This window comes from Agelaius phoeniceus, chromosome 12 (genome assembly GCF_051311805.1).
Source record: "Agelaius phoeniceus isolate bAgePho1 chromosome 12, bAgePho1.hap1, whole genome shotgun sequence".
In the NCBI taxonomy this organism is placed as follows: Eukaryota; Metazoa; Chordata; class Aves; order Passeriformes; family Icteridae; genus Agelaius; species Agelaius phoeniceus.
Window position 1 is genome coordinate 6,982,501 of NC_135276.1, and position 25,853 is coordinate 7,008,353.

The following is a 25,853-nucleotide window of genomic DNA, read 5'->3' on the forward strand; positions in this document are numbered from 1 at the left end:
TTGCAATATTAACAGACTAAATGCTCTCTAGTTTGTTGTTGTTATTTCTAAACCAGAACCAAAATCTCCATTATAGATTAATTCATGAATTTTATGGTTGTGGCTTATAGTCAGCCAAAAATAATGACTCGCTACCTTCAGTCATAGAGTAGTGACTCTAGAAATGCCTTCTACATTTACAGCTTCAATTAAATGCTTAAAATAAATTACCAGGCAGATACAGGATAGATCCATTTTGTATTTGTAAGTTACTACAGAAGAGAGACTTGACAGCACTTGACTAAAAAGGATTATATCTTTTTTTAAGGTGGCTTTTTTGTTTCAACTCTTTAGTATCAGAGAGTTTCCTTGTTGCCACTGAAGTTGCTCTCCAGCTGTACTGTAATGTTGCCATTTGTGCTTCACTGATGTCCAGTTTTATTTCATAGAAATAGTTTATTGAGTAAAGCATAATTGTCCTTTGTACAATACTCATCTTGTATCACTTCTTTTAGAGATCAGACGTTTCCTTTTCCCAAAAGGTCTAAAGATCTGTAAGTTGACATAATTCTGCACAAATCACTCTGGTAGTGTAACTTAGACTGTCCAAATTCCCCTTGGACTGTGGCCTCTGTAACTGTGCCATCACTCACTTAACTTCACCTTATCTTTAAATAAGTTTAACCAGAAGGGACTTGTTCAACTCACCACCTCTTGAGTAATGTGAATTATTTATATGATCTTCATATGTGTTCGTTAAGCTGTATACAGTAAGCCTAAGTGTAAGTGTTTATTCTGTTCATCCATAAGTGTGTTACCCCAAGCTTTGAACTCAGGCTAACCACAATAAAAATCTCTCTATTTTGCTGTTCTTTGATGGAAATGGACATCATTTTTTCATGTTGTACAATGGCAGCAGTGTTGTCTCAGACGGGCACAAAGAGACATTTCACATGTTCAGTGTTGTCTTGCTGCTTTCCAGAGCACCTTCCCCTACTGCTTTGCAGAGCTGAGTGTACAGGAGGCTGTATCCCACCATGTCTTACAATATAAATATGCCACTGTAATGGCTACTGTGGAAGTGATGATTACAATAGTCCTTTCTTATCAATTCACTGCTTTGCTTCAGCAGTTATTAAGTGCTCTTTGTCTGTAAAGGAATGCTAAGCACTGAGAAATAAGAATTCAGTAAAGCAGTCCTGTTTACTACTTAAAAGGGCCTCAGTCCAAATGGAAATAAACTAAAACAACCACGCTGAAATACATCACTGACCTGGATTCTCCAAAAAAACCTTCCTGTTGAAATCCCCATATATTTGTAGGTGAGCCTGGAGAGCAGTGCACATGGTCTGTTTAGAGACAAAGCTTTTGGTGGAAAACAGTTGCACCAGTACTGGTCAAAAATCTTTAAAAGGGGATGGAAACAATAATTTTTCTAACTGACACTGCTACACTTTGGTGTTCTTTATTACCTCTGCTTTCCATTTGAAATTTGTCCAGAACAGCAGTGTTTACACATGTCCTGTTAGAAGTAATGCCAGAGGGACCTCAAAGGCATGAGTCTTGTTCCATTCTTCTTTGGTTAATTTTCCTCCAACATAAGGTATTTTAACACCTCCATAGATCATAGGATGAATAGAGTCTACAGAATCAAACATTGTGCCTCTTTCAGCATTAAGCGTGCTCAGGTTAGAACTTGCTTAATTTATGAGCTGTGAGGCAGCCATGAAACCATGGGTAGGCATATTGTTAGAACAGATTTCATTTTTCAGAGAAAAAAAGGGAATTTTATTTTGGGCTTTGGGTTTTTTTTTTCCATGTTGACTGGTTGCTTTGGGGTTTTTTTAATCAAAACTGGTCTTTGCCTCTTCTTTTTGCCTTTTTTTTTTTTTTTCCTATCAGAACTTTTTTCTGGTTTTAATTTTTGGGGGTTTCCCCCATACACACCCTTTCTTTTTTCAGGAATGCTTTATCTTTGTCTACAGTGGGCTTCCTCCTTGGCAAAGGAGGTTCATATGTTTCATGGTTTTCTGCTCTTCTGAACTGGAACATGTTCTTGTGTGCTCTAAGAGCACATAGCTTTGGAGGATCTACAAAAGACAAGATATTTCATGCATCCTTTCTGAAGCCTATTTCTGACAGTCCCTTGAAACCAATTCAAAACTCTCCCTAATTATAATAGGACAGGTTTGTGTCTGCTTCCAGTCAATAAAGCTTTGTTCTGCCTCAGGGATTTTACTTGTACCTGATTATATAATGGAGGATAGAAGAATCAGGCAATAGTAATTTTAATCCCTGGCTGTCTTTCATTCAAATAAAATGTGCAAAGAGATTTAGTGAAAGGAAGAAATGTGAATGTTGTACTACTAGAGCAAACATTCTACAGTGAGTTCTGTTGGGTGGGACACTGATCTCCCCCTCTTCTTGCCCTTCTCCAGGTATTTTGGGGTTGATATTGGACAAGAAGGCAGTGTTTGAAATGGCAGCTCCCTCTGGTCAGGAGGCTGCAGTGCATTGCAGGCAGCCTCCAGCCTGGGTGCAGCTCTGGGGGAAGGCTCAGCTCCAGCAGCAAGTGCTGCTCCGACACAGAGGAGAAACAGAACCACAAAACCAAAACACTCAGTGCTATATTGAAGCAAGCCTGGGTTTGTGATCCCCATTTTTCACATTTCACTGGGCAATTCAGTCCCAGGCTTGCTTCTGTCCAAGCAGCATCAAAAAGCTGACCCATATATAATATTTTCAACACAGCATGGTCATTTTTCTGTTGTTAACACAGGTTATGTATTTTAAATTTTTGAGAGTCTTTCTAAAAATAATTAATATTATGCCATAACTTAGGAAACCCACTAGATTTTTTTCTTGATAAGACTGTTCCAGAAGCCAATATCTTCACAGAGGACAATCCTAGCTCTGCATCCTGTGATGAATATTTCGCTAGCCTATTGTCAGATCTGGGACCAAAAATTAAAATAAAAACTGTTATTAAATAGGGAGGAAAGGAAACTACATTAAGATCTTGAGTTTTACGTTTTTCCTGTGTAGCTCCAAAAGGAATGAGGTTCTGTTGCTTACAGAGAAATTATTTTGTCAAGGTACTCCACTCACAAACTGGTAACAACAGATCAACCTTACAGTGCTCCTCAAAATTCAGTTCTGTGACCCTCAGCTTGGACTCAAGAGTGGGGAACCAGGAGTAATAAAGGATCAAATGAATCTCCTCACTTTTTGTATCTGGGTCGTCTTAATTGATCCCAGCAGACTTCTCCATGGCTGGACTACCTCAATCAACCCTCCTGCATCCTCACCTGGAGGAACTTGTCTGCTTATCCAGCAGCTGGGGCCACCCCTCTGGGGAAGAAAAGCTTTCCTCTGTTACTCCTGGGAAGATTTTTAACCTCATCATTGCCATGTACATTGCTGGGCAGTCACCACCACAAATGACAAAGCAATTCTTGCAGCTCCCAGCACAGCCTGTGTTTGCTCGTACTCAATGGTATGCCACAGCTGGATTAGACATTTTAAGTAGCTAGATATTTAATTGGTTCTCTTAATGTTTCATGCACTTAGCAGTCTTTAATCTGTCTTTAATGTCTTTCTGTAAAACCTGGTCAGGAACAACAATGCCTTTAAGATAGATACAGTTTTAATATATGCACCACTGAACTCACTGAACCTTTGCTGAAACACATAAAAATATCATTCTTAACCTGTATATTAAATGTTGGGGTTGGAAAATTTCTGTACATTTGTTGCTGTAGAACTTGTATATGTGTGAACTTACATGTTTCTAGGTGCAAAAACTCCTAAAGTCATTTAATAAGTATAGTAACTTTTGCAGGATTTTAGCCAAGTATCTAAATCAAGAAGCACTAAAATCTATTTAAGAGAGATCACTCATGTACAGTTTTTACTTTCAGGTCTAGATATTTAAATTCAGTTGGCTTGTATCTAACTTTTAGATGCTTGCACTTTTCTACAAGGTTGTGGTTTTTTTTTTTTTTAATTTGAAAATGCTTTATAATTTTCTGATCAAAATAATGCATATTATTTAGAAGCTCTGACTGATAATGAAAGATTCTTTTATTTGTTTTCCACAGCTATACCTTTCTTCTTTATTTTTACATTCATAATAATCCAAGAATTTTTATATCTGTGTACATATGGGAATAACATGGTGGTTATATCCTCTTTAGTGAAAAGGAGTAACTGTGCAAACTGGTAACTGTTTTACCTTTTGGTTTTCCTCTCAGACTAATTTGAAAATGGAAAAAGTGATTTAGCACCTGAAAAAAATTTGGCTCAATTTAGATTGAGCCTTGTTTCACCCCTTTCTGATTTCTTTCTTCATCTATTGCATCTACCCTGAAATATCAGAATGCAAATGCATTAACATTCATTACATCTGCTGAGGTCAGAGCATTTGAATAATTCCAAATTAAGGATGGTGACTTATCGTGTCCTTAGTGTAGCAGACCTCAAATGCTGACTTGTTCAGTTGTCAGGGTGTAACACCAACCACAGGCTGGGCTTAAATACTGAAAATTAAAGTCTGTGGTAGGGCTGCACTGAGTGTTGCACTGCTCTTTTGTTCATCTTCTTTTTATTTTCATCAGCAGAGCTGTTTCAGGTGCTCACTTTTCTCTGGAGCACTGGAGCTGCTCCAGCAGCCTGTGCATCAAAGGGAGCTGCTGAGCATTGCCAGCAACGTCCAGGAGAGGGAAGGGAAGGGAAGGGAAGGGAAGGGAAGGGAAGGGAAGGGAAGGGAAGGGAAGGGAAGGGAAGGGAAGGGAAGGGAAGGGAAGGGAAGGGAAGGGAAGGGAAGGGAAGGGAAGGGAAGGGAAGGGAAGGGAAGGGAGCAGTGCATCCTGCCACACACAGGGCAGCAGCTGCACTGGATGGAGTGGGGAGTGTGCAGAGTGTGCAGTGCTGGTTGTGCCACCAGGATCTGCAGCAGAGTGTTCTTCCTCAGCTTCCTGGGAACTGCTAACATCTGCAAGTTTAATGCATCCATATAAAATGTGCTGCACAGCTCTCATGCCAGTCCCACTCAGTTAACGTGAAAAAAATCCTAATATGGTTCTAATATCAGTTACAGAGCTTAAGATTAGTCAGAAGGAGGCAGGTACCTGTGTTTTTGTTGTTTCTGCCACTAGTTAAGCTTTAACATTGTTGTGTAAATAAGCTTTGATTTCTCAGTGGCTCTGATGGTTACTTAAGCATAGTGAGAGTGGGGACCTGAGAGCCACATTCCAGTGTCTGAAGAGACCTATGGGGAAGCTGGAGAGGGACTGTTCCTCAGAAGCTGTGGTGACAAGACAAGGGTTAACGGGTACAGAGTGAAAGAAGGAAAATGTAGCACAGATTTAGGAAGAATTATTTTACTGTGAGTGTGGTGAGGCACTGGAACACGTTGCTCAGGGAGGTTATGTCAAAAAAGGAAACACAAGGTTGACTTGAGACTTTAGTAGCAGATCTGCATCATTCCATCATATTGCTTAGCCAGTTGGTTTAGTTTGTGTCCTATTGAATTGTGTGTGTGTGTAGGTGATTAACAAAGGGCAGTATAGAAGGTGGTTTGCTCTAACAAGTGGCCTCAGAAAATATTTAAGCCTTTTAAAACCTTGACAGCCCAATGGCAAAAAAGGGTTGGTTTAAAGCATATATGAGAACTGTGTTCATGGTAATTTTGTGTCCACCACAGAGCACCAAGCTGTCCTTGCTTGCCTTGTCCTAATGTCCACCAGGAGTGAGATCTTCAAAGCTCTTCATGCAAATCCCACAGACACTAACTCTGGGAGTAGGTGCCAGGTTCCAGGTACTGTACACACACTGCTTGCCCTATGTCATTTTATTTTCATCCTTTCATGATAATATAGGAGAAATTCTTATAAAAATACTGTATTTTGCTCCAGATTTAACTTTCCAAAGGGTTTTTCATTTCCCTCACTTTTCAGTATATGTTTGAAACATCCTGTCTAGAAATTACCCAGTACTGCTGGTATTTCATTCTACTGAACTATTGTTTTCATTTTGAGAGTCATCTTTTCCTTTCTTCTGAAATAAGACCTATACTAAATACCAAAATTCTTTCACTGCATATTATGGCTGAGTGCACTAAAATATAAAAACCTTGATTTAAGGTTTTTTGAATTCAAAGATCGTAGGCAAGTGTTCATTTGAAGGTTCAGTGGCATTTTGAAATGAGAACATCATATATAAAGATGTCAGAGATGGAGCCTCCCACAGTGAGGTTGAAAGAAGAAGAACAGAATGAATAGAAGAGTTTCTGGGTTCCAAGGAATTTTAACATCTCATTACTTGAGATTACTGTACATATAATTTTCCAATATTTTGTATTATAGACTTTGAATGCATTGGTTAAAATTGCTTCATGCCTGGTATCAATTTAGTCTTATTCATTATCTCCCTTAAATAAAACCTTAAAAATAGCTGGTTTCAGTGAGTGAGCAATTTTCTGATATGTACAGATCCTTCAACATTTCTAAAGTGAACTGGTAAATGAAAACAGACTAGGAGGTAGCAGTCCCTCAGCATTTCTTGAGCCACCTGGTATTATATGAATTCAAGTAGTTATAATTTTTTTTCTAAATTTATACTTTATCATTTGCACCATAGTTCATCCCAGATTTTCATAATCCTACAATTAATGCTCTTGCTACCTAAACAACACAGACTTTCATTGTCTAATGATAATGATTGTGATATTATTTTTTGATATATATGGTCAATACTTTGATCAGTGTCTGTATGTCTTTGGTAATCCAAAAAGGGGGATAGAACTGTGATAGAACTGAGGTAGGCTGGGTTTTGCACCAGTGGAAGAATTTCTGTATTTGCTCTAGCAGCTACCTTGATCCAGTATTGGAACTGAGGTCATCAATGCCCTCATCAGCCACACCTTGTCTTAGAATTTGTGTCCATTTCTATTTTTCACTTCTATGACACAGCTGTAATCTGTCTTTAAGAAACTGAGATATTAAATGATGTTAAATGCCTGATTATATTCTTCAGTATCTCAAATTTTTAAAAAGTCCTATTAAAACATGTACCATATGCTTTCTATCTTTGTACCAGGGGTTTAAAACTGTAAAACTTGTGACCTTTAAAAGTAGAAAGCAGCTTCCATGGCATTTCTAGAGATCTAATTTAGGTAAATATTACATAAATTTATAATATCTTAGAGCTGGTTATCATATAATCCTATATCTAAAACATCTATTGAAAGTATCAAATAAATAAATACATGCATTTATTTAAGAAAAATACATCCATCATTTACTATGTAACCCTTCTTGAATTTGAAAGAGCTTATAAAATAATTAGTTAAACCCAAGATTCCTCTCTTCTGGCTGTGAAATGAAGCGTTCCAGTTTGTTTAAATCACAATTTCTATTTCCTGTGCTTTGGGTTTGTGTACTAGTGCTTGACAGAAACTTTCTGTTCTAGATACACCAGAATACCACTCCATATCTTTCAAGACACTGCTTGGAGCTAAATGGAGAAGCAAAAGCAAGGAAGGAGAAGAAAATAGAGATGCCTTCCATTTTCTTTCATGTCTGCTGGGGAAAACAGAGATGCTGTTCTGTGAAGGATCTGGCCAGAGTTTCCTGCTGTGAAGCACTGGAAGTAGCTTCCTAGAAGGTAATTCTGTTGTGTCATGCCAAAGAGATTTTAAGAACAGATTCAATAATGTCTGTCTTTGTGAGGAGTAGAGGTGAGATCCTCTCACTTTGCAAGTGGTTGAAGGTAGAGGTCCTTGGAAATAATAGCCCTTTTGGCACAGGGAGAAACCTGGTGTCTGGGAATATCTGAGAAATTGTGAGAGTTGATATTAATCAGACAGTTCAAGAGTATTTGGGAAGCCCTGCTCAGGCTGATCCTTCCAACTTGCCATTTCTGCCTGTTCTGATGCCTGCCTGGCTGCTTCAAATGCAGACAGTTTACAGTGGCACTAGTGTGAGATGCCAGCCACACAGAGATCTCCTTCCTTTTTCCTCTTTCCCATTTCCTCTTTCCCCATTCCTTTTTCCTCCTCCTTTCCTGTTGGAAGCAGGGGTTGGGCAGAAGGGCTCTTTGCTTTCTCAGGTAAAAGCTGCATCACAAAAAGAGTAACCTTCCTTCCAGCTCATTGGGAAACACCACAGGGTCTGACTGGCTTCTGAGGAGAGTTCTTTCACCCAGGGATGTCCCATGGCTTGGGAAGAGGTGGATCACAGCAAATGGAGCGGGCAGGGCAGGGCAGGGCAGCATTCCCTCTGCCAAGGGTGGGAACCTGTGCTCTGCAGGAGGAGGAGCTGTGCTGGAGCCTCTCCATAGCTCTGCACCATGCCAGCCTCAAGGTAAGGAAGGAGGCAATAGGAGTTTCCTATTTTCAGTGGAAAATTCTGACAGAAAAATTAAAAAAAATAATATGATGCAAAAGAGAAATACAATCTGAAATAGTGGGAATGGACTGAAATAGGCAGTGAGTGGTTTAGTCTCAGAGAAGCCCACAAAAAAATCACACCTGGGCATGAAAAGCTGAGATAGCCATTCACATCAGTGCCAATCTAATGAAAACATGCAACCTTTCCAAACTGGTAACATTTCAAACCCTTCTCCTGTCTTGAACTGTACTTTATTCCTTCTCCTCTACTAGCTTCTGAAATGAGTTTTGCTTGTTATCATAGGCAGCTTTGCCAGTTCTTACTATTTCATCATGAACTTCGAGGTATTTGATGCTTTATTTAAACCCTCAGCTCCTACAAATGCAAAAACAATTTTTTTTAAAGGTAAAACAAAACTTTCTAGGTCTCATGATTATGTAGGAAGCTTGAAAGTGTGATCCCAAAAATATACCTTAAGACTTAATCCCTGAACATTCAGAAGTCATCATGTGAATATAAAGAACCCAAGTATGCTGGGGGTTTCAAATTCTTGTTTCTTTGATTTTTTTTCCTAGTCTCATGGATATTTAGTCTGTTTTCAGAATTTTGGGAAATCCAATTGATGATCTGTCAAAGTTTGGAGCAGTGCATGTACTGAATGAAGGTTATAATATTTTTACTAGAGATTCAAGCCCTGGTGCAGAAAGGAGTCAGGGGCTTCTCTCTGGAAACTAATGGTAAGACATTTGGCATCTCATGGCTACGGCTCTCCAGTTTATCAAGCCAAATAAAGAAGCTAGAAAAGAAACAAAAATCCATATACCAATTGCTTCTTAAAACTTCCCATTTGCTTTATATGCCCTACAGTACTTTCTACTTAGACCATGTGGTAGGATCTCCTGTGCTTGGCAAGAACTTGACAAAAAGTCTACCTCATGTTTTAAAATCTTGGGATTATATGCTAAATGAAAAACATGAATATTTTTTTCAGAAGTGTGAAAATGAGTAACAGAATCATTTGCCATGATTGCATTTATGTATTTATTCTCACAATAAGTCTTCTGCCTTTATTATATTTTTCTTTTCCAACTTGCTTTTGTGACCTGGCCATTCCTGAAAACTTTGTTGCTATGTTTGGAAAGGACAGGAACAGAACCCAGATTTTCAGATTTCCTTTAAGCAAGTTACTTTTCCATCCCTTTCCCTCAAGAAAATAACTTTGAAGATCCTTACTAAAACTAATTGAGAAGGTTGAAAGCTTGCCTCAGATTTTTCCCCCTCCTAAAGCGTATTCAGGAGCCTCCTAGGATTGGGCTCTAGGGTCTGTGGGCTGCTCAAATGGAAGGCCAAATCCTCAGAGGTGCTGAGCAGCTCCAGCAGCAGACTTGGCTTCTTATTAGCAGTGGCTTCCAGCAACATCTGCAGCTCCTGCAGGGATCAGGACTTTGTGGCTCTTTGCAAGTCCCAACAGGCATTCATTCATTCATTCATTGATTCAGGCTGATACATTTTTATAGTTCGGTTTCACTTGCAGTAGGATGTTTTCCAAAGCCTGTCCAGTGTGCAGGAACTTGCATATTGCTGGAGATCCTTGTGCAGCTGAGGGTTGTGAAGAACCAGGGTCTCACAGTCAGCTAAAGCCCCGGCTCTGTTTGCAGCCTCCACTTGGCAGTTCCCTTGCTCGGACAGGAATGTGTTTTGGGGAACCTTAAGCTGAAATTATTTCCCAGTTTGCTGTCTCCTCTCCAGTAGTGAACGCAGTCTCACTTGGTGTTGCTGACAGTATGATCCAGGAGCCCTCCTCTCTCCTGTCCTTGTCACAATCACCTCTCTAAATGCTTTAGCCGTCACAACCTCAATGTCTTGAATTTATGCACTGAGGAAAGTGGGCTCCTAAAATTATGAATGTTTCTTTCAGTCTGCTTAGCATGTCATTTTACTGCCACAGAGAGTAAAATGTCTCTCCCTCAGATGATTTCTGCTGAGAAGCTTGATTCCAGTTTCTGTTTTCTGATCCACATCCAAATATTCTCCTTTTTCTGTCTCCTTCTTTTACTGAAGTCCATAAAAAGTTGCTAAAGCCAAGCATCAAATGTAGCAAATACAGCCACGACAACCCTGTGATAGGCTGCTTCTGGTCACACACTGGTATAAACTGGCAGTAACTGGTAATATCAATAATTTCCCAAATTTACATCAAGCAGACTGGAGAAGCAAAATACCATTTGTTGCCTAGAAGCTTACATGGAAAAGGTGATCTGAATACTAATAGGATAATATATTAGATTTATATCATGATTTTGGTGAACATAATCAAAAGTTTTCTAAGCTGAATCATTAACTCTCTTTTCCAGATGAAGACATAAAGTTGAAGTGAGCTGCCCAGGTCCATGCTCCAGGTAAGTGGTTCAGCTCAGAACAGTCCAGTGAATTGTCTGGAGAGCTCTTTTGGCTCCCTTATTATTTACCTTAGAAGTCTTCAAACAGTGAAATGAAAGAGAAGGGGACATGAGAGGAAATTAAACCATATAAAGACAACTAGTCAGCCAACTCTTCCTTCTCAAAAACACAAAATAAAAGTTTCATTCAATACCAACAAACCCAGATGTCACCAATTAAGAGCAAAAGTAGAAACAGACAATTCAGGCCTTTTGTTGTTGTTTTTAAAAGTGGTTTTTCTGTTGAAGCCCTACACATACATAGGATGCAGATCAGACTAATAATACACATTTCCAACTTCTAGTCTTTGTGATAGCATTCAGTTCTGTGTTTGCCAAGGAAAAGCTTAAGTACAAATAAAAATCAGAGTACCAAATGACAAATTCCAATGCTAAAAAATTGTACATACCATCAAATAATTTCCCATATTCCAATTTCCAATAGTGGCGCTGTACATAAAGAAATAAACAAGCTAAGAAATATTTCCACTCATTTGCAATGATACTTGACACTCAAGTGCTTTAGTCTTTTCAAAATATTAAGAGGTAATTAGGCTAATTTTTTTGTGTAAGATCTTCATATGGTTATTTCCTTTCCCTCCTTGCAAATCTCCCCGAGTGCTCTCGTGTGTGACTTAGAAAAGCAGCATGCATAGGGTCTTTGGCTTTCTCTGCAAAGAGCTGGGCCTGAGTGCAAAGAGCAACTGAAAATGTAGCAGTGTTGGCTACTGCTGTGCACACCTTGTAGGCTTGAGCTCTGCCCTGGAAGCTGAACTCTGCTGCAGGCACAGAGTCTCCATGAAGAGCACACGGGGAGAGAAGATGCTTCACAGGAGCTCTGGATCTCCCTGGCACATGGAATCACCTGGAGGAGTCTGAGGGCAGCCAGGAAAGCTCTGAGGTGAGGGGTGTGTGGTGCTGGCTCTGCTGGGCTGGTGATCCAAAGGGAAATTTATGGGGTGCGCTTGGAAATGTTATTTTTCTGTGAAATTTCTCCCACAGCACAGCAAGGCCATGAGCTTCTCATTTGGGTAAGTGATGTAAATCTGGTCCTGGGGAAGGGGCACTGCCTTGGGGCATTCAGATCTAATGAAGCACACACAGCACTCGTGTGGCAAAGCATGGCATTAAACATCCATTCACACATTCTACCCCTTGACTGGCATTGTGGAAATGTTCACTCTGGGTCACCCTTCCTTTCCAAAAATAAACCTGGGACTGATTATAGATAGCTTTGCATCAGAATCATGTGAAACCCGTGGGTTTCAGTTCAGAGGAAACGTGGGAGGTTCTTGTTATGATTTTAAGTTCACTTGATTTTGAAACTCAGGATGAGACTTAGGGAGGAGAGGACTGAACACAGATGGATCCACAGGAAAGAATACATTCAAACTGACCCTTGTGAAATGCAGCTGCCAATGGCTTAGGAAGAAACCCTCACTCAAAACATTAAAACAAATCAAAACACATTACTCTCTCTTAAAATCTCACTCTTAATGCTACCAAATATCCCTTTTTCCATTCTAGGCAATACCATTTTTTAAGAAGAAAAAAAAACAAAACAAAATGGAAAAGAAAATGCATAATGTGTTGCCCAATGCAACATATCCCCACAGCAGCTCTAAAAAGCAGAGGAAAAGTATATTTTAATTAATTTATAAACAAAAGATTATTTCCTGCACTGCCAGCAAAAATCCTGTTTGCCGACAAGGTTCTGGCTTCAACTATTATCAGCAACTGGCAGGATGAGTCCTTTTATGTAAATGAATTCATTATTATTAATTTCTGCTGGTGCTGAACGATTTATGAACTGCTTTTCGAATATGGAAAAGTGGTTCATGAATCAGAGGGGAAAAAATGTTCAAAAAGTCCTGGGTCGATAAATAACGGTAGTCATTCATGAATCCCGCCCATGGTGTCTTTTATCTTCAGTAGGGAGAAGATCAAAATGATAAAATAGTAATGTGCCAACAAAAAAGGATTGAATGGGCAGAGACTGGTAACATTGCCCTCTCCGAGCCTTAATGGGCAGGGATGAATGGTGACAGACTATCCTTCACCAGCAGGCAGCCACAGGCTGATCCTCCCAAGGTGAAGTGCTCCTTTTCCCTGCCACACAGAGCCAGGATAAGAGGGAGCTGCTGAGCAGAAACCCATGTGTGCCCTTACCCCACAAACCTGCACAAGGTGTGGTCGAAGCATGGGGCTTTGCTTCTCAAGGAATACCCTGACTTGGTTTGAAAAGACAGATGTCTGCTAAGGAGGGCAGGAACCTCCCCTGAAATGGAAAATGTAAACCCCCTCACACCAAATTATTATAATTTTGAAATTCAGGGGCTCTCGGGCAAAGATATGGGAGTAGGAATAACAGTTCTTGACTAGGAAAATTAAAAATACAAATGCAAGAGTACAAACAAACCCCTGCCAGAGTGAGAGCAGGCCCTGTCCCCCTGTGTGTCAGGGGGTGGCACAGCCCCATCCCATGGGGGCTCAGCCCTCCTGCAGTGCCAGCTGTGGCTCTGCTGGAGCAGGGATCCTGCACAAGGGGGGAGTTTTCCTCTGCAGCTCCAGGGCTGCTGCAGATGGGCCTGGGCTCCCTCTGGCCATGCAGGGCAGCAGAAGCTGCTCCTCTGGCAATGCACTGGGCAAAGGCTGCTGGGCTGTCCCAAAGCTCAGATTGTACCCAGGTAGGAATGCTTGGCTCCTCCCCTGGGCGGAGCATCTCCCCATGGGATGATGGGATTGGATCAGCCCTGCAGGGACACTCAGTGGCCATGGACAGCAGAGATCTTCTGCAGGGAGGATTGGCTGTGGGAGAGATAAAGAAAAAAACTGCCCCATGAAGAGAGAGAACTGCCCCACCTCTGACAGATGGTGATGGAACACACACCCCCATTTCCACCCTAAGGCAGCCCCCTGCCCTGGACACTGGGATTGCCATCTCCCCCAGCAGCCTGCTGCTTCCCCAGTTTTCCTACACCTCTTACTGAGAGCTCTTGGAGCTGGCATGGCACCCAACTCTCCTCTGCAAGGAAGTGCAGCACCAGTGGGGTTGTAAACTCTCATTCCATGATGAAGAAAAATGACAAGGACTTGATGGAAATTGAGAAATCTGGCAGCTGTTCACTCCTGTTCTCTGAGCACACCACCAGCCTGAGCAGAGCAGGAGCCTCAGGACAGCACAGTGTGTACAACAATTCACATTGGCCTCACTTGATGGAGACATAGCTTTTCATCTGCATTTGAAGAAATCAGGCTGAAACTCCAAATATTTTGTGTAACTTGAGTGAGTTGTGGTCATATTTTCTCCTTTAGGAACTTTTCTGATATGCAGGTCACCACAGAGAATTGGGCCAAATTTATCCCAAATATAATTTCATTAAAATCACAAAGTTCTGCTCAAAATGAGTTTAGCCCATTGTTATTTCAATGCTAAATACAGGGCAAGACTTATAAAAACAGAGTAGAGAAGGCCATAATAAAAATCTCTTTTCTAAGAGATTTCTTTCTAGAGCTTTGATACACAAAGAAACTACAGCTACATATTGGGATTTTTTGCCCTTAAATACCTTTGCTCAGCTAAGAATTTCAAAGTCTTTTCAGGTATTAGTCAAAACATCCTGTGAGGTAAGAGGCATTAGCACTAAAGGTGAGGTAAATGAAGGAAAAGCTACCACTAGGTCTTGAAAAGATTTTGGCAGACTCAGTAGTCAGTCTAGAATAACTGATGACTTTTCCTGTGGTCATCCAATAGTCAAAAGTATCTTCCAGCAGAGGAAAATAAAATGAAAGACTTGTAGCTGCTTTTTAGCCTTGTTCTTATGTATCATTTGACCATTTTCTTAATTTCAGATTGCCACAGGACAAAATCTTGTGCTTCTGAGCTCAGCAATGAAGTTTTAATCACCCCAATATACATCTTTCCACGACATATATTTTTCTGTCCTCCAAAGACATAATGGCTGCTCCTTTTATGGGAAACCAGGATTTAATCCAGTAAGTCTGTGAGAATCAATATTCTTGTGAAATGACACCATGTTGAAGTTATTTTATGTTATGTTGATGGTTAGCTAATTTTGTAATGGAGACATTTCTTCTAGAAGCAGACATAGTATAATTTAGTGGTAAAAACGTCAATCACAAGGGGTTGAACACTTATGTCAGGGCAGGAAGAGGGCAGATTTATTGATGGAAATGTATCTATATACTCTTTGTGGCACTCTGACCTGAAATATCCATTCTGGTTATAATTTTGTTTTGTGAAAATGACATCAACTGCAATCACTAATGTAAAAGTGACACTGGAATGCTTTGTTCCAGAGGCCTAATTTAAAAGTCTTGCTGCTGTTTGTTATAGTAACAGCTTCTCAATAGCAAGGAATTAAGGTACTCATTTAACTGCTCCTTTTCTCTTTCTGTAGGAAACCACACTGTTCTCTTTTTTTCCCCTACTGTTTAATATTGTTTAAACAATAAATATATAGCTTGTTTCATAATGACATTGAGGTAACCAAGAGAAAGGAGGCAGGTGCTCTGGCTGGTACTATATGTGGATATGTTTTTGTATGGCTTTTCTTCCTAATGCCAGTTAACCACCCACCCAAAGCCATAAAAAACATCAATAAGAATGGGTAGAAGAGGATGGAATAAAATAAGTACAGAGGTTGGGAAAGGAACGTGGCAAGGAAGGAGGGAAAGAAAAAGCACAGTGCATAATACAGGGAACATAGAAATGTCTCATTTGTGACTTCAGTGGTTTTTGGTTTTTGTTGTTTGTATTTTTTTACAAAACCCTCATCAATTCATTGGACTTTTTTTTGCACACTTACAATAATGCAACTAAAAAACAGAACCTGGCCAACCCTCAGCTTAGAGGGTAGGAAAAAATCAGTAGGAGCAATGTGACTTTTACAGAGAAGCTGTGCTATCTGGTGAAATGCTGGCTATTGTCTATTTTCTGCGCACTATCCTCCCCCAAAAGAGTGTCTTGAACCTAATAATATCATGACATCCTAATTAGTTACAGCTTAATCTCTGGGCTAGTCCTGAGAAATCTGCACTTTCACACACAGTGTAGTGTGATTCTAGCACAATTGAAATTTTAATTTGGTATAACTGAGGATGGGGTGTTTTACCAGCAGCACACAATGCATTCAAGCTCTCCCATCTCCCACCCTTCCATTTTCACCCCTTGCATGACTATCACCAAGAGCTGACAGCTCACTTTTTTCTAACAATCACGTGTTTTCACTGAGATTCACAAAATCCATAATCTGCTTTGTGAATCTTCATTCTTGGCTCCTTTTCAGGCAAACCAAATGACAGAATCTGAGACCATCCAATGTCCTGCTCTGGTGAGTCACAATGATTTTATCACTTAAATATAGAAATGGTTTAAAGTCTGGGGAGGTCCACTTCCAGCAGAATTAGAAGTGGGAATTTCTCCTATATTTAAAGGCCATGATCCCCAAAGATGTTTCCTTTGAGTGGCATTCAAGACTTTTGAAAAGTTGATTCATTGGAGAGTCCTCAAACAATCAAAATCTGCTCATTAAGGAAGGTAGAGCTCTGCTCATAACCCCTGCTAGGGATGTGTGATAAATCATAGGTACCCATACAACAGGATATTTGTTTGCACACTATCAGGCACAGCCAGGCAGCTTCTCCATGTGGACTGGATGGGAAAGCATCTGATCCAACCAAATCCAATCCAAAGTTAGGATTGCTGAGCAGCCCCAGGGTGGTCACACATCTACACACTGAGGAAGAATCAAAATAAGACTGAAATTAGGTTCACTTTCACACTTTGCCAATCAGATCGTGGGTAGTTTGTGCTGCAGAGAAATGCTGACTGGCAAGAACAACTCATTATTAAAATAAGAAAAATGTAGCTGATGTTTTGGGTCTTTTGGTTCTGTTTTAAAACAGAGTTTTTGTTGTTTTTTTTCTTAACCCTAGACATTTTAGTTCTGCCCATTTGCATAGGTAATATTGCCATCATATTTATTCACACTGCTCATAAAAGAGCACATCACAAAAGTGCCTGGAAAATAAAACTCCAATGAGAAGGGACCCATCAAGTTTAAATGGAGGTTTATATTGCAGCATTATGAGGCAGAGGCTTGCACATTTGCAGCTCCCATGGCAGAAAGTGAAACTCTAAACAATTAAAGCAGCACAGACATCCTGCCCTAAAGGACTGTAAGCATTTAAAAAAGCAGCCATGACCTCTCTTTACTGGGCCTGTTTTCTATTTAATTTACAGTCTTTATTAGCCAAGAAAATCTTGGCTGGATCTTAGTCAAAGTGATGAATATACAAGCATTTTGATCTACAATTTGGGGCACTTCAAAGTATTCTTTACTTTATGATCATTTGTAATCAAGGTCAGAGCTCTGGTGGTAATTTAGATAGCACCTAAACATATTTATAATATAAAAATTGCTTTGCAGTAGCATGCACAGTGTCCTTTCTATTTTTGCTCACAGTAAGATTGGAGTTGCAACTGCTCAGGCTGTCCAAAAGTTACTCCTACAAGTTTGTGTAAGCAGTTCCATGCCTAGGTTTCTTTTATTCAGTTCCCACAACGACACACAAAATTTGAGCTTATATGTGTGACAAAAAAATTGGTTTGTTTTCAGTGGTTTATTTATTGAACTATAAGCCTTACTAACTTTGTATGGAGAAAAAGTAAACCGAGAAGACATATAACGTTTAAAGAGGAGTTTTTGTTCTTTTTGTCATCTTTTTTTCTCACTTTTCCATATACTTTGCTCATGCCCTAAGGTATAGCAAGTCTCAGAAGTGTTTCCCCTTTTTAAGTGCAAGGACTCTCATGCCAGCAATGTCTTGCAAAACAAAAACTAAAGCTGTGATCACTGTTTTAGCACCATCATCTCAGGTTCTAGGCCTGCTTTTTTTCCAGATCTTGTGTCTTTCTATACATTATGTCTTTCTACATATTTCTCTCTAGATTTATGCTTGCTAGGACAAACCATCTGATTTTTGTACTTCATGTCTCACCTTTTGACAAGCACAAGCCAATACTGAAGCCCATTTCAATTAGGCACTGAGTCCCAGTTTCTCCAGCCTTGGCAGGCACACACCTTGCCCATTCTCTCTGACTCCACTGCAGGGGTGCATTTTCAATGTTCATATTTTATCCTTTTCCTTTTCCACTGTGGACCCTTTCATCGGCTCCTTCTTTCCCCTTGAAGCCAAAAATGTCCTATGGATATTTTAAGGCCTGCAAAGGCTCTCCCGTGACTGTTTTCCCCTCTAACACCCATAAGGTAATGACAGATCAATGTGTATCCACCACTCACAACAGATTTTTGTTGGAAATTTTGATTTATTAAATTTTGGGCTGTAGTCATTTTGTTTTCTTCTGCAAGGGTCCACTCCTAGAAGAATCTACTACACTTGCCCTTCTTCACATCCTCCCTTAAAACTCTCCTCTGCTGTGACACCTTAAAAAAATGATAGTGGTTAAGCAGCTGATGTGCTGTGACTGCATAGTGATCGTAATTATCTCCCAGTTACCTTGTCATTTCTGCCCCTCTCCCCATCTGTTTGCTGTCACTTGTCTTTTGCCTGGATCAAAGACTCTTTGGGGTACAGCCCCTGCCTGGAATTCCTGTGCATTTGGATACTGTCCTGAGAGAAGCATCTTGGGTTCAGGCACTCCTGTAGTGCACAGAAATAAAAATCACTGTTCCTCAAGTAAAATCCTCTGCATTTTTATATGCATAAATTATAGCTACATCCTGTAATCCATTTTTTAGGCTAAACAATTGATTCAATGGGATTTGAGCCAGGGCAGGAGTTGGCCTATAGTCTTTACTCAAAATAAGCAACATAACATATTATTAATCACCCTAAATAGAGACTATCACATTCAGTGTTGCAATCCTACCTGTGGATAAAATAAATACCTTTCCAGAAACCTTATGACTTTTCTCATTTACACTAGGCCAGGCTGCTCTTATGAAAACTATTGTTCTGCAGGGAATAACAAGATTGCAGTGACTCCCTGGTTGTATTCCCTTTATGTTGATTGCTTGGATGTTGACAGAGGGTGGTGAATACCCAGCAGAGTCAGTTGTTGGCCACCCTGTCTCTATATGCAAGGGGTCTAGAGGCGGTTCTTCTTTCCCATTCAAGGTTTTTATCTCCCACTAGGGCGACGCAAAACTTCTGGGGGGCTGTAGTTTTGAATGTTATTCTGAATTTTGTTAATATCCTCAAATGTATCTTTATCCATGCTGCAACCACAGCCTGGAAGCTGCTGGTTATAATTCACCAGTTTGGGGAATCAGTTTGGCCAGGAGAGGAGCTGGGGGTGTAGCTCAAGCTCTTTGTACGTGCCTGCATCAGAAGTGCTGGTGGGAGAGGTGGTTCCAGGGGCCGCTGTCTCCTGTGCAGCTCCTGAGGAAGGACAGCTGTGTGCTTCCTCCTGTGGAACTTGGAAGAGCTGCAAAGGAGAGGAAAGCCAAAGCCAAAAATAAAAACATGCGCAAAAGCAATGAGTAAAACCTGCCAGATTCAGGGAGCTGTTGTACTGCTGGAGACCAGCCAGAAATCTGTGGAAGTCCCCTATTAATGCAGGGCTTGGTTGCAATTGCTCCCCCCACACCCCACCCCTTCCTTCCCCAGGTGAATCTTGTCTTGCATGTATAATACAGACTGCAAAAAGCACACACATTTTTCCCCCCACAGTATAACATTTGTTTTACAGGCTTTCTGCCTGAAAATGTTTTTCTCCTCTTCTCTTGCAAATTTTAGGGCTTCCTAAGTTGCTGCTGTGTCAAAGGGAGACAAGTCTCAACATACTCAGTAAATCCAGCCTGTATATGCTTACCTTCCACTCAAATTGATTGTTATTCTAACAAAGTGTTAATCTTAAATAAATGTTCATAGATCAGGTTGCTTTCCACTTTCTGCCAATGTTTGAGTCATTAGATGCAGGGCTGTAAATGAACCATGCAGATAAGACCGAATCTTAAATATCTAGGGCTTCTTTATAAAGGGAGAGAGGCAGGAAGGATAAGGATCTCCTTGCTTCAGGCCCTAAGACAGCTATTGACTTTCTAGCACTGGCAAGGAACCTTCTGCAGCATTTTCTGTTTGCCATCATCAGGAACAAGGTGCTGAATTAGGAGCACACAAGAACCGGGTCCGATTCAAAACCCCCATTTCCCCTGGCACGAGGAAGCTGAGCATAGCAAAATTAGTCCAGTGGAATATGGAAACAGAAGTAAATTCCAGGTTCCTCCCCAGCCTTTTACAAAGGACATGGCATGTTTTCTCTAGAAAAGGGATTTGGGGTTTGTGGTTTTGGTATTCTTTTTCCCTCAAAGGACATAGGAATTGCATAATTTTATACTGAATTCAGCTTTACTGAATTTTCAGTAATTTGTCTTTATATACACATATTGTAGGGCTTCTTTAGTCAATTCTTTCTGTATTATTGGGGAGAAATTTATCTCAATATTTTGGGTGGAATATTATGGTAGATATGAAAATTGCCTATTCTTCCTATCTGGGAAAAGCATGCAGTACTGAGTAGATAAAGCAAAACTTCATATTTATTTTAGATAATTTAGGCTCTAATTATACAAAAGTGATGTGAGAAAGATACACAGAATCTGACCCAGAATTATGACTAGAAAATAATAATATCATCCTAATTAAAAACCATATAAGAGTTTTTTATCCAGCCTCAAATCCCTGACAGACTTGTATGCTCAAATAATCGCAGCATTTGCAGGCTAAGGATTTTGTAAAAGTTTCATGGAAAAAAAAATCCCTAATGAATTCTCAGTGTTTTTTAATATTGTGCCTCTTCAACAACAATGATGGCTTTTGGGGACTCTTGCTCACTTATGGGACATGTGGGTCATTCGAAAGCTTGAATATTCATTATGAGATGAGCTGGAACTGGATGTGCAATATGTTTGGTAGAAAACTAAATTTTATGTAAATTCTACAGTGATGTTTTCTGGCTCAGTTAGAATCCATTCTACTGTTTATCTTTATACTAATAATGGTCTCTTGGGCTTCTTTTTAAGCCTCTCTGTATACTTTTTTTTTATTTTAAAATGAAAGATGAAGATCCAAAGAAAACAATTTTTAAAGATAGAAATAGAAACACTAGGTAAAAAGAATTAGCAATGCAATCTCTGCATATATTATGTGGAAATCTACTGCAAAATTGCAGCTTCAAATTTTGTTCCTAGGAAATTAACTGTTTCATGTTTGAGCAGCATTTCTGCTCTGATTCCCCATTTTTTCAAAGCCCCTTTGGATCTGTTTTTTTCATCTATTTCTGGATATTTTTGTAATATTTATTAAAATATTCCTTCTCCAGAATGATAAATCCAGTTGTCTGGAAGAAATAAAATCTGTGGCATAGCTCTGAAATGAGAATTAACCTTGATTACTACAGTAATTTACTAATCAAAACTGGAGACCTGCTAATCAAGCCTGAATTACCAGCTGCTTGATTTTTATAGTGACATAACCAAAACCGAACATTTGGTAAACAAGGATCTTATTTATGAGGGGGAAAAATTGGCATATGGCCATATTCATCTTAATATATTCCTCACTATATTGTTGTGATTTCCTTATCAGCTGATGTACTTCTAGCTTAAGCCATCCACCTAACCCCACAATGATGAGCCCTGAATTTCTGATTACCCTGGAACTGGAGTCAGAGTAGCCAATTTCACATTTGAGGAGGTTTTCTGATCTACCTGTTGTTCTTGGACCCAGGGAGGAGAATGGCTGATCCATCACAGCAGCAGAGGGTTACAGGGCTGGGCAGAGAGCACCTGGGGATGAAGGGAGCAGAACACAAGGAGAGCAGGGCAGAAGTGCAGTGAGCAGCCAGCTGGGAGAAGCTGCAGGAGGAAAAGCAAAGAGGGACAAGCCCAGGGGAGATGTGGCACTGAATCACCCAGGGAGGGCCTGCTGAGAACCCCCAGCCCATCCCTTGTGGGAGAGCATCCCTCGTGGAAATGGACAAAGTACCAATTACTGCAGCCTGTCTGAGGGGCTGGGATTGTGGAAGTGTTCAGCTGCTTGCCTTAAGTGTAACTAATTTCATGTTTTTAATTTTTTTTTTTCCGGTCTGATTTCTGTTCATTTTTTCAGCTCCCAGATGGCATCCTGTATCCACCGACACAGAAAATAATTTCCCAGTATTTTCTTTAATGAATGACCTATTATGAACAAGCAGGAAAAACCCATATTGTGCAATTCTTCCACAGGAAAACTGATCATTAATATAAATGGAGAGAAGCCCCCAAAATGGGAATCTTTTTTGTTGTTTGAGCTGCATATGGTATTTCATTAAGGTGGCTTGTGTGGGGTTTTTTTTAATGTCTTGTTCAATTGATATTGTCATGGGTAATTGTGCTGTTAAAAAGGTAAAGAACAGAAACACAAAAAGATTATTTCTAGAATAATGTTTACAGCATGAAATTCTCAGCTAGTCAGGCTCTTTCCCTTTCTCTGCTTGTTACTTTAGACCTAATCCCCCATTCTCTCAATTCTTAGCATAGAAAATATATACTAAAGCTAGTTCTGTTTCCATTTTTTCACCATCTTATCTCACAAACCTGAAATAATATTTTTCCCTATAAGTCTTAATGTAGTTGCACCTAACAGGAATGAAGGGCACAGGGATGAATTAAATTGTGTTCAGTGGTTTATAGCCAGCCTAAACCTCAGAGAACACCAGTTTGTGTTTAGACATGATCCTGCAAAGCTGCCAGGGGCCACAGCTCAGCACGGGCCAGGCTCTCCTGCAGCAAGTGCAGCCAAATCAGAGCAGCAAAATCCTGCTGGGATCCACAGGCAAGCAGAGGGGTTTTAAGAACCAGGAAAACCACAAGCTAAAACACAATTCCTAATATTGTGTAGTCTTGGCAGGAGAGACATCCATGAGGATAAATATTCCCGATTTCAGGAATGGATTCTCAGGCAGTGATTTAGAACATTTAAAGGCCAAGGAAACAAGAGGGAAATAAGTGGCTTAGAGTTAAGCAAGGGGGGGATTTTTCCCCCTGACCACTGGAACAGGACTCTGCTCCACTCCAGTTCTCATCCCTGCTTCTCCCTAAAGCCACAGCTGTGCCCCCAGAAACTTCCACCAGAAGTGCCCAGCGTTGCCTCACATGTTTAGGATGACTTCCCTCCACCATCAAAACCTCAGATGGCCAAAAATCCACCTGGAAATCTGGATCATTTCAGACTGCACTAGGATATAACATGAAGTCACTGAGGAAGGAGTAATTGCAAGGAGGGACTGATGGGTATGGAGGAAGGCCAGCAAAAAGGCACAAAACAACAAAAGTGGTGGCAGAAAAACTGGGAAGAGGAAGTGAAAATGGTAAAATGACACCATAATGCTTTACTGGCTCTAAAGCAAGGGAAAATTATTAAAGCATTCATTTATTCTGTTTCAGCCAAAGAAAAAAAAATAGGGCATAAAAAGAGAAGGAAAAAAAAAAAGTACAGAATGTAGAACATGTGAAGAAAAAAGCCAGCAAAGGAAGAGGAAATGAAGAGAGAGGAGAAACAAGTGCTGGAAGTAGAGGAGTGGAAGGTGGGGGAGGAGGCAGCACAAAGAGATCTGATGAACAGGGCTTTTAGGTAAGTGAATTTTATTTGTATGTGTCATTTCCTACTTTTTATTGCATTTCTTTGGCAACCATCCCACAGTTCCATAACCTATGGGTGGGTGGGAGGAGGTGGCTAAGAGGGCAGAATGGTAGTTTTTGGCAGAATATTGACATGCCTGGAGTCAGGTCATTACTTGTGGTTGTCATTAGACAAATAGTGAAAGTGGGCTAATGGGGCAGGTGTTTATGAATCCTAGAGGCCAGAGGAGGCTCAGTTTTCACAACCTGACTCACACAGAAAGGGAGAGGCCCAAATTATTCAGTGCAGTGAAAGCAAAGGCGAGCGGTGATTTCAGCACTGCAGAGGCCACAGGGACCCATTTCAGATTTGCAGAATGGTTCTGTCAGGTTGCTTCAGCCTCTCAGCCCCTTTGGAGGGTGGGCACTGCATAGGTTTCTGTATTGGGAGCTTCCTTTCTTGCAATCATTGGATGGAAAATATTTTTCTGTAGTGCAAAGTGAGACCCTGACGCACAGATCTACGGCAAAATATAACTTTCATAAAAAATGTTCTGAACTCCATCTTTTCTGGATGCTTTTGTTTCTTTTTGCCCTCTGTTTGACTCTTTACAGGCTTTTCCCCCTAATTATCTTGAATTTCAAATGGAAACATTTCTAAAACATACAGTGTCAAATAAAATGAGTTCGGATTTTTGAAGACTTTAGAACACACGCAGTAGCTGCCACCCTGAGTCAGAAAAAATATCCAGTGCTTTCCCTCTGAGAGTGAGAAGAGCAAATGTCTGGGGAAAAAGTGTATGAACTCTGATATATCTCTCATCCAGAGCAATCCTTCTTCCCCTGTGTGCTCCTGCCCTCTGAGGATCAGTGTCAGAGACATTTTGATTTGGAGGCTGGATCTTGATCATCATGTTTAGTAGCTAGTGATGGATTTCATTTGCATGATTTCATGTAATCCCTTTTATGGTCCATTTACACTTTTGACCTCCACACCATCCTGTGGCCATGATTTCTGTAATTTCATTACGCACTGTGAGGATAAAATACTTCTTTTGTTTGTTTTAAGACTGATGCCTGGTCATTTAATAGAGGTTTCTAGTCCCTGCATTTGTAGGAACTGTTAAATGATGTCTCTTTATGTTAGAAATCAGGTTTCTGAAATAAAAAAAACCTCTTTCAATTTTAAAACCTTGTGATCAAGCAAGTTCCTTCTTCTCCTCTTGTGAATCCTTCCGTGAAAAAAAAGGAAAAATTCCCAACTGCAACCTGATGAAATTAAAATTAAGTAAAGCAAAAGTATTTTTACAATGTTCATACTGCACAGATAAGTAGCCTTAGTCTTATTTTATATGTCCTGTATGGTTTCCATGTGTGTCACATCACAGTGCTGGTTTCAGTCCTGTGAGATGTGGAACAGCCCATTTTAAGGCCATTCTCTGTGGCACAGCTATTAAATCATAAACATAGTACTGGGAGAATATGTTCACTGAGATCTCTGCAACAGCAAGAGGCAGAAAGGCTTGGAAAGTCCATTAAGCAAATAGGAGTAGGCTTTGTACAAGGCAGCATGGTCAGACAGCAACCTACAGCGGGGTGGACCAGGGTGTGAACGTAGCACTTTGCATTTCCTTGCTGCTGGAGTTGTCCAGCATCCTCTGTGCAGCCCCCCAGCCCTGTGCTTTGTGTACCATTCCAGTCACATTGCTGGGGAGAGAGACAAAGGACTGACACCAGGATAAAATCAAAACTGCTCTGGAAATGCACTGGGTATGGCAGTGTTTGCAACGTGGTGGGAGGTTAAAAAAAAGAGTTTGACTCTAACCCAAGAATCAAAATTAATGTCAGAGAATTTAATGCAACACAAGGTGTGATGGCACAAAGACTGTTGGGGGGTCTCATTTTGTTCAGTTATGACAAGCATTGTTCAGCACTTTAAAAGAAACAACAGCGTAATGTTTTTCACTGAATTGTATGAAAAAACAGGAGAACTTTAACAAATATCACAAAACATGTCACAAATCAATTGTATTGAAAATATATTAGGTTTCTTTAAAAGACAAGATCAGAAAAGGAAGCAGCACAAGCAGGAGGAGAGACAGCACACAAAGATTTACTTCTGAGTGCTACAAAATATTGAACTAAAAATAACATTAAAGATGAAATTTGCAATGAATCTCAAGCTGCTAAATTCCCAAAGGCTGGGTCTGCCAAAGGCTCTGTTGGTTTCCTCTGTTCTTTTCTGTCTTTATTTAAATATTTTATACAGTTGTCTATGTTCATGTGTAGTGTGAACTGTCATTTATATTTCAGTCCACTCTAAAATGGATCTTAGACTATCTCAAGCTGTGCACTGCAGCCAGGAGTTTGGAGCTGAGAGGTAAGTTGAAGTGGTAGGG

At 40.2% G+C, this 25,853-nt stretch overlaps 1 long non-coding RNA gene across 2 annotated transcripts in view; it reads left to right on the plus strand.

Moving 5' to 3' along the window:
* Positions 1–25,853, plus strand: part of LOC143695092 (uncharacterized) — a 54,768-nt gene that overhangs the window by 7,757 nt on the left and 21,158 nt on the right. The window contains exons 2-9 of one of the 2 annotated variants that reach the window (XR_013184005.1): positions 5,684–5,797; positions 7,450–7,644; positions 10,724–10,768; positions 11,556–11,708; positions 14,660–14,803; positions 16,117–16,161; positions 23,281–23,467; positions 25,768–25,834. This is a non-coding gene — a long non-coding RNA (uncharacterized LOC143695092). Of the gene's footprint in view, positions 1–5,683; positions 5,798–7,449; positions 7,645–10,723; positions 10,769–11,555; positions 11,709–14,659; positions 14,804–16,116; positions 16,162–23,280; positions 23,468–24,069; positions 24,639–25,767; positions 25,835–25,853 lie in introns of those variants that run through there. The other variant, XR_013184006.1, reaches the window with a different exon arrangement.